Source organism: Parambassis ranga, chromosome 3, assembly GCF_900634625.1.
Source record: "Parambassis ranga chromosome 3, fParRan2.1, whole genome shotgun sequence".
NCBI lineage: Eukaryota > Metazoa > Chordata > Actinopteri > Ambassidae > Parambassis > Parambassis ranga.
Genome location: NC_041024.1, coordinates 13,950,607 through 13,959,149, shown reverse-complemented (window position 1 = coordinate 13,959,149; position 8,543 = coordinate 13,950,607).

The window sequence follows — 8,543 nt, the reverse complement described above, 5'->3', positions numbered from 1 at the left end:
ACAACATGAGCTTAAAACTCCCGGTCACGGCTACATCCACCAAGATCACTGTATGCTATGTTAGTTTTTTTAAAAAAAAATCTGTCACAAAGACGATGTTAACACGGGTATAGCGAGAAATAGATTGTGCTTTACAAAGCAGTCGTCATACTGCCACCTCTTCAACACTGTCAAGTGATAGCAGCAAATATAACGCCGTCCTCCTTAACGTCACGTCATGGTGTGATGCTGAACATGCTGAAGATCAGCTGACAGTGAATCACCACTAAGTAAAGCAGTGCTGTGAAGCAGGACTGTTACACCAACGCTTCTGAAAATTTCCTGTCATTTCCAAATTTTTCTTAATATCAACTCTGACTGTGAGCACAACATATTTGGGGGGGGGGATCTATATGCATTCTACCTTACTATTAATATAAATATATATATATATTTATATATATATATATATTTATTTATAATATATACTTAATATAAATTATGTACAGCCCTCCTCAGCCAACAGCAGAAACAGACATGCTGAGTATTTCGGTTTGAAGTGCAGGAAGTGGTGATGGCAGAGCTGATGAAAAGATTTCTGATGAGATTTGTGGTTCATTAAAGCTGATGAGAGGAGAAGAGCAGATGGAGAAGAGGAAGGGAGGGGAAAGTCATTGTTTCTGTGTTTGCTGTTGCTAATAAAAGAAAGAGATTACACTTTGCTGAGCCTGTTTATTCATTCTGTCAGAGGGTAAGAGACCGAGAACAAGAGATGGGTTGTGGGAGTGAAAGAACTGAAGTAATGAAGAGACTAAAACAGAGAAAGTGAGACTGTGAGGTTCCTAGTGTGTTTTCTGTTAGTTTCATTGCTGGTGAGTCTGCTCTGTTGGTATGTGACAAGTCCTGTCATGCTTGTTAACAACTTGAGAATGAATTGAGTGGAAAGGAAAGGAAAGGAGAGAAATATAGTAACAAGGATGCAGTTACATTTTTTTGGACAAATTTCATCATGTCACAAAACTATGCGTATATAAGTGTGAAGGGAAGGGAGAAACGGAGTGAGACAAAGCTTGTGCGAGAGATGAATGTAGATAATTCAGCGTTGTGGCAATAAAGGACTTCTGAAGTGCGACAGAGAAAGACAGGAAGAGAGAGCGGCTGTGTGTATTAACTGGAGCGGGAGGGAGGGGAAGAAGACAGATCTGAATCATTTTGATGTTTTGCTGATCATCTGCTGTGCGATCATTTTCCTGACTTTTTAATTAATTTTCACATTTTTAATCAACATAATTACTGAGATTCCAAATGTTGCCATGGCAACCAACTTTTAATTTCAATAAACTTGGAAAATAGCTCGTCTCTGTGAAACACACAGACACTCTGTGCACTAAAAGACACACAAATAGATGCATACATGTAGACACACACATACGCACACACGTACAGGCACACATATAGATGGCTGCTATCTAAATGGAATAGCTAGCCAGTACAGATAGCATGAAATTGTGTTTCCCAATATAACACCGTGTCATTGAAGTCTGTGCGTGTGTGCTTGTGTGTTGAGAAATCCGACTATAGACTAGTTTCACCACAGTCCTCCACATGGGGGCACTATGGGTGCACGCACACAAACTTAACATGAGTACTGACTTTTGGGAACATGCACACATTTGTTCACGCACACACACACGGATAGATAGGGCCGTCCTAATTAAAGCAGGACTGTTCAAACAATGAGATAAACTAGGAGCAGAGACATTTTGTAGATGTGCACAGACACACAGCCACATTTTAAATAACACTATTACACAAATACACGCACATAGATGCACATGCAAACACACATATTTTTTTAATTTGCAAGTAAAGGCTTATTATTCTGATGATGATATTGATTACTGCTAATTTTTGCCAGAATGAGAAGGGAGGAGAGAGGTGCACACTGTGACAGAGGGAGGCATCAGAGGAACAAGTGGAGGAGAGGGGGACTCGTGGACAGCAGTGAGGGAGAAGGAACAAGAGGCATGTTATGCTGCAAAGTTGTCTCGTCTTTTTCTCTCTTTTTACTTTGAGTGGGAAAGACAGCTATAGGAAAAGAAAGCTAGCTATAGGAGAAAAAAGGTAAGCATAATGTTAAGGGAGAGAGAGGGTGTTGAGAAATCAAGCTGGGAGGGAGCAATGAGGGAGAGGAAAATGTGTAGGAGATACAAGGAGAACTGAGGGAGGGAGGGTGGGAGGGGAGAAGGAAACAAGCAGGGCAGGAAAAGAGCAAGGGATGCTAGAAGAGATTAGGATTGGGCTGATCTAACCAAGGAACAAGATCAGATCTGATTTTTGAATCGCATTGTCAGATATCCCCAACTTTTGTTCAGAACATCATGTCACAACCAGAAAACAGTCTAGTGTCACAGTTTGCTTAAACTGACGTAAACACGCTTGTTTCCTGATGCATAAACCATGTCAGCTCCTCCAGTGTCCTGCCAACTCTCACATCAACCAAGAACTAAATAGATGGGGAGTAAATATAACGTTTAACATAATTGAGGCAGCTGGAATGTGTCTGTTCATTCATCAGTGAGGTAAAAAACATTCATCTGTAAACCCCTCACACTACCTGATAATCCTTAGCTGACCATCAGTCCCATCTAACTTCTGGCTCGGATTTCCCCTCAGATTGGTGGCAGAGCCAGAGTAAATCAGTCCAGTAATCCTCCATTGTGCCCCTGGTCTTACTATGGACATTTTTGTTTTGTACAAATCAAGTAATATAGATGACATAACCTTCACTGATAATACATGAAACAAAGAACAAAGGGATGGTGATATAAAGAATGAAAGTGTGGGTGAACACTGCCGTACATATAAATGTCAGAATCTGTCCTGTCAGGAAGTCAATAATTGAAAAAACTCCAGATTAACATACTGCCCAGCAGACAGCCCTTTTTCTAACAACAGACCATTTCCTGTTCACTTTACTGAAATATTTTGTTATTTTTGGTTAGATCAAAGTTCTGATTAGAAAAGGCCTTTTTTTCATCATTAGGCATATTACAAACTTTCTTCAGCTGCATCAAGCTTCTTTAGTATTCTTGGCATCCATGGCACTTTACATGCACTAATTAAAACATAGTAATCCTACTTTTGTTTTTATTTATTTTATTTTTTTATATATATTTTTTTTGGTCAGAAGAGGCTTGGAAAGAAAAAAGGGGTGAAATTATTCTACAGAAGCCTTGGTTTGCTTAGTGCAGCTGCACTGCTGTGCACTGCTGTTTTTGGCTAACTGGGTAGTTTCAGGAGACATCAAAGAGATTAATTCCATTCATACTGCTCATCTTAATCCAATTAGTTTTGTCCTTTCTTCAGTTATTTGTCAAAAACATATTTTATTTTTTTCAAACACACTTGTTAATTTAAAGGCTGGATTTGCATCTAGAGGGAAATGTTTCATTTTGACAAGGAAGCAGGTTCAGATTTATATATAAGGTAAATGTGCTCCTTTCTCTGCAGGGAAGTCAGGTAGCTCAGCTCCACAAGAGCTCCCCAGTAACTTGTAGTGACTCAGTGTCTGGCTGCTGGAGGCTGGAAGCCTGACAAGGCCTGGGGACTTAAACCCTGGATCTCTGCTCCAAGGACAGCAGGCCTACTTGCCATTCCATGCTGTAGCCATAATGCCACTCTGCTGGTACTGTGGGTCCTTACACACATTAAAATCCAAAAGCATTGTTTGTGTCAACACAGCACAATAAATCATCTTGTAGAGTGGAAAAAAATACAAGGATGTGTTTTGTACTCAGAAGAGTCGCATTTGGAAGAATAGTACAGTAGCTCATTATTTTCTAGAAGCTAAAAACGGCATGCATGTCATCGTCAAGATGTTCATTCCTAATGTTTTTTGCTGTTTTAGTATAAACACCTTTAGCTTCTAACAAAGTTATTCATTCTTAGACATCTATCTCTGTGCTCAGCATTGCACAAGTATCATAAATTGTTCAAAAAAGTTTTTTTATTATTTTTTAACTTGATTATTTCTTTGTGGAGAACACCTGATCAGTATTGGAGCACAGCTGTTTTGATCTTTATTTGATCCCCACAGCTCTCTCTTTCCAAGTATTGTTACAGTAGTTTGATTGAAGTCTCTAAATTGCTCACATTTATAAATGTCTGAGCCTGTGTCACCGTGCCCTCACAGGAAACAGGGTACAGGGAGTGGGCAGATAGAAGTGTTAGGTGCTCATGGAAACTTTGAAAATATGTTTTCTGGGGTAGTTTGAATGCAGTTGATGAAAATGAGAGACAATTAAAAAAATGATGTGTGATTTAACTCCCTGCTACTTATTCTAGCAAACTGTTAGACTCTCGTCTAACAAAAATGGACTCAGCATTACCATATTCTCTTCAGTCAGCTCTCTGTCATCCTCTAACGTCTTTTCTTCTGTTCATTTTTGTTCATGTTTCTTCTGTGTCTTCTCTCGCTTCTCACTCTTTTCACTCCTTCTTCAATCACTGTAAAATTGCAAGGCAGCTGGTTAGGGACTTTTCTGACAGAGGAATTTGGCTCAGATCAGAATCACTAGTGAGTATTCCTCCACTCCTTTCCCAATTGAAATGATCTTGCAGCACACCCACCCACCCAGAGAGATAGACTCACACTGACACTCTGGAAGTCTCCCACCCTCTTTTTCTCTTTTGCACACATTCACTCTTTCATTTAACTATCTCTTGCTTTGTTGCGCACACACACAAACACCATTCACACCTAAAAGTGGTAATACCGGTGAGGTGCCAACAAGCCCATACAGTTGCTTCCTTGAAACTGTTACTGAGAAAAAGGCAGTCAGAAGATGCAGCTGGGGAAAGAGAGAGATGGGAAGGCAGATAGTTCAGCTGGCAGTTTAGCAGAGTCTATCAATAAAACATGAATAATATATAATACATGTATGATCTGCATTGGAGAATGCACTGCTGGGCACCGCATTTCCTCCCAAGCTAGAGACAAATGAATTCTTTGGAAAGTGTGTGATGCATGTCACAGTGACACAAAGGAACCTGTCGATTGTGCTGGAAATGATCATTTTTTTCTTGATGTGTGAGGGCCAGCTGTCTCACTGAGATTATTGTATGAAGGCAGCGTAACAGGCACGCCTCATCTGTTTTTTTTTTAGTACATCAGCTGACTTTTTGCGTTGAACTGCCAAGCACAGTGAACAGGTGTCTGCACCTCCTCAGGCTAAAGGGCAGATTCACAGGAACCAGCTTGATCATAATCAGCCCCTTTAAATTCAGCTTTCCACACTACCTCAGAAATCATCAAGCCACCAGCTGTAAGCAACACAGCCAGGAGTCACAAAGAGTCACTCTCTTTTTCATATTAAAGTCATGTATCATACTACCACATGTTTTACAGTGCTGCCCGGATACAGACATCTTTCCTTTCTTACTGCAATAAACACAGTTATTGATTTACAGCTGGTCCTTCTTTATTCATTCTGATGCTGTGAAGAGTTAACATTTCTTTAAACATTTCTTGAGGAAAATTTTGTAAAACTGATACAACAATCAACAGTTTAATGGCAATGATTTCCTGAGTTTCAAAATGTGCATATTTATATAGATCCATTTATAAATCTTTATTTTACAAGTTACAAATATTTGTGATACTTATAGGTTTTGGTATATTGGTAGTTTGAAGGATGGGTAAAGATATTCATGTTTGTGTGTGTACATGTTTAAAAATGCAAACATGCAATTTACATATTTTTTCATTTATTTTCTGCTTTAACACAATACGACCATTCATTCTGCTATGACAACAAGCTTACAACAAGCTGCCTTAATAACTAACTCAGGCAATGTAACTATCAAACTATAAGAGTCAATAGAGACAAGTATTCTTTTAAAGGCAAAAAACAAAACAAACCAAACAATTATTTGTTTTTCTTTCCATTGCAGGTGAAGTGATGAGATTTAAAGTTGAGTTCAGTTTTTCTAGTAATGCAGGTGCTGTAGTTGTGAGGAGGCAGCTGAACCAGGGCTGACCAAGCCCTGGCAGGAGGGCTTATATCTTTCAGCTGTCCTGGGAGCAGTTGAGGGATCCCCCATGAGGCGCAAAGGGTACCTGCTGGAAAGGGAGGCCTGTGCATCTCTACCTGTTCCTGAGACTAAGTGCTGTGGAGAATGAATGTATTTTAAATATTCATACATCTGCACAAATGTACCGGTAAGTGTTTTACCATCTTTTAATTTAAACTTTGAGTTGATATGTGGGCACAAATAACTCAGACTTGTACATTTCATTGTGTGGTTCAGAAATTATTAGAAATTATTACATTTTGATTAATCTAATAAAAACTGGCTCAGGCAGGATAATCATTTCTTGGTGTGCAGCTGTATAGGCACATAATGGGCTAAATAACTTGAACAGTTGCAGTATGTGGGGTAAAAAAGCCTTTGGTAATGGAAAGGTAGCTGCTTAAGTCCAGTAAAGAGATGCTGCTGCTGAATGAAAGTGTGTGTTAATATGCATGGATGAGTTCAGTGGCAGTGACCTTACAATCAGAGGAGAGGACTCCTACCCATGGGGTCATAGGGATCAGATTCACCAGTGGCAGTCTAATGAGACAGACTCAAATATGTGACTCACCGGTTATGACTGCAGTCATTATACTGTACACTGACCTACTGTATGACATTTCTACTGCGGGTATGTTATATTGTATTTCACAGTGAGGCTGAAGGTTGAAATATTAACAAAGCTATTGTTTTCAGGTCACCTCGTGGTCAATCTCATTCTGTCTCTTTCTTATTTCACCTCTTTAATCTTGCACCTTTGTAAATCCAACCAATGAAAACAAGAAACGACTTAAAAGTTGCAACATTTCAGATAAAAGCCTTCAGGTCATCTCCTCGCTCTCTGATCTGCTTTCACCCCTCATTATGTTAAATACAAATATTTACTTTGAACTTTTTTCACCTGTTGCAGCACGCCTCCTTTGTGAAACAGGCCATAAGGAAGAAGTACATGTTAGGTGTTACATTAACCATTGCACTTCTGAATGTTGCATGGTAGAAAACATCATCACAGAAACTAATTTAGTTTTTTACTGCACAGATGTTCAATGCGTTTTTGCCTTTTTGAAACTTGCAGAATGCATTTTCTGGGCTTGATGGCAGTGATAAAGCCTTTCTGACCTCCCTGTTTTCTGCTACTTCTTCCTTCTCCTCCAAGGCAGGATCCCCAGTCGCCCCAAGGCCAGTCAATACCATCTGATTCACATCACTTTTATAGTCAGTGACCCATCATGCCCTTTGTGCAGCTATTTGCATATTTAATGTTCCGTTCATTTATACAGGCTTTCTCTAACTTGTCATTTGTGATATTGTCATGATGTACTGTCACATTAGGGGATGAGAGGCTATCATTTTACCAAACTGTTTGTTTTAGAAACAGAGAAGCAGTGTGGACAACAGGAATAGCAACACTGAAAACAATTGTAGACACATTTAAGCATAACATACCATAAATACATTTAAAGTCAGGATACAGAAGGGCCGGGTGTATCTCCGTGTGTCTTTGTGTAGTTCTAGGATGCTGTTGCTCCTGGCAGCAGGTCTGTACACTTCCCCTGTCATGACTAATCATTGTCAAGAAGACCGCAGCTCCTCCACACACATACACACACACACACACACACACACACACACATCCTTTACTCTCTCTAGTAATATGAGGGTCAGCAATGCAGTCACCCATACCTGTTATTCTCTTTCTTTTCATATACACATAGAGTGGAAGACATCAACAAGATGCAGCAAAATTGTATATCGCAAGTCCTTGACCATGTTTGAACATCTCAGCCTGAGGAAAAAAAGCCTTGTATTCAGTGGTCCTGAAAATAATTCAGTCACATCTTTGAGTGCGTAGTTAATGTGTGTTTGCTCCAGATGCACACCACAAAGAGACCTGTATTGATCTTTTGAAGCTGGAGTAGGGGTTCAAAATGTTTCATTGTGCACTCGGAGATTAGACAAATTTGTGATATCATGCCACACACACACGGACACACACAAGCATATACATGAGGGCAAACACATACACACACAGAGACACACACATTGTTAAACAGCATAGCAGATACTGTACAGGAGTAGAGTACTCACATTTAAATGTATAATCTATATTTTTGAAAGGAATGCAGTCATTGCAGTTTGGGAGCAGCAATTTGGAGCAGAATAAATGTCTGAGCAATCATTTAATTACAGTATCTCTTGTCAGCAAAAGTATATAGTGCACAGAGACATGAATGTATAATAATATTTTTTCTAGAAATAGATGGCCAAGTTATGGCCAAAAAAAATACATTATAGATATATATATGTGTGTGTGTGTGTATATACTCTTATATTATTACAGACTGAGGTTACAGAATGTTTCCAGTGATTTTTTAAGAGAATTAAATGTATGATTTGACACACATCCCACCATTCTGTAACAGTGAAACATAAAAATGTAAGCTATGTGAGCAGTCAGTGTAGCGATGTGTGTTTGGGTGTACATTTTT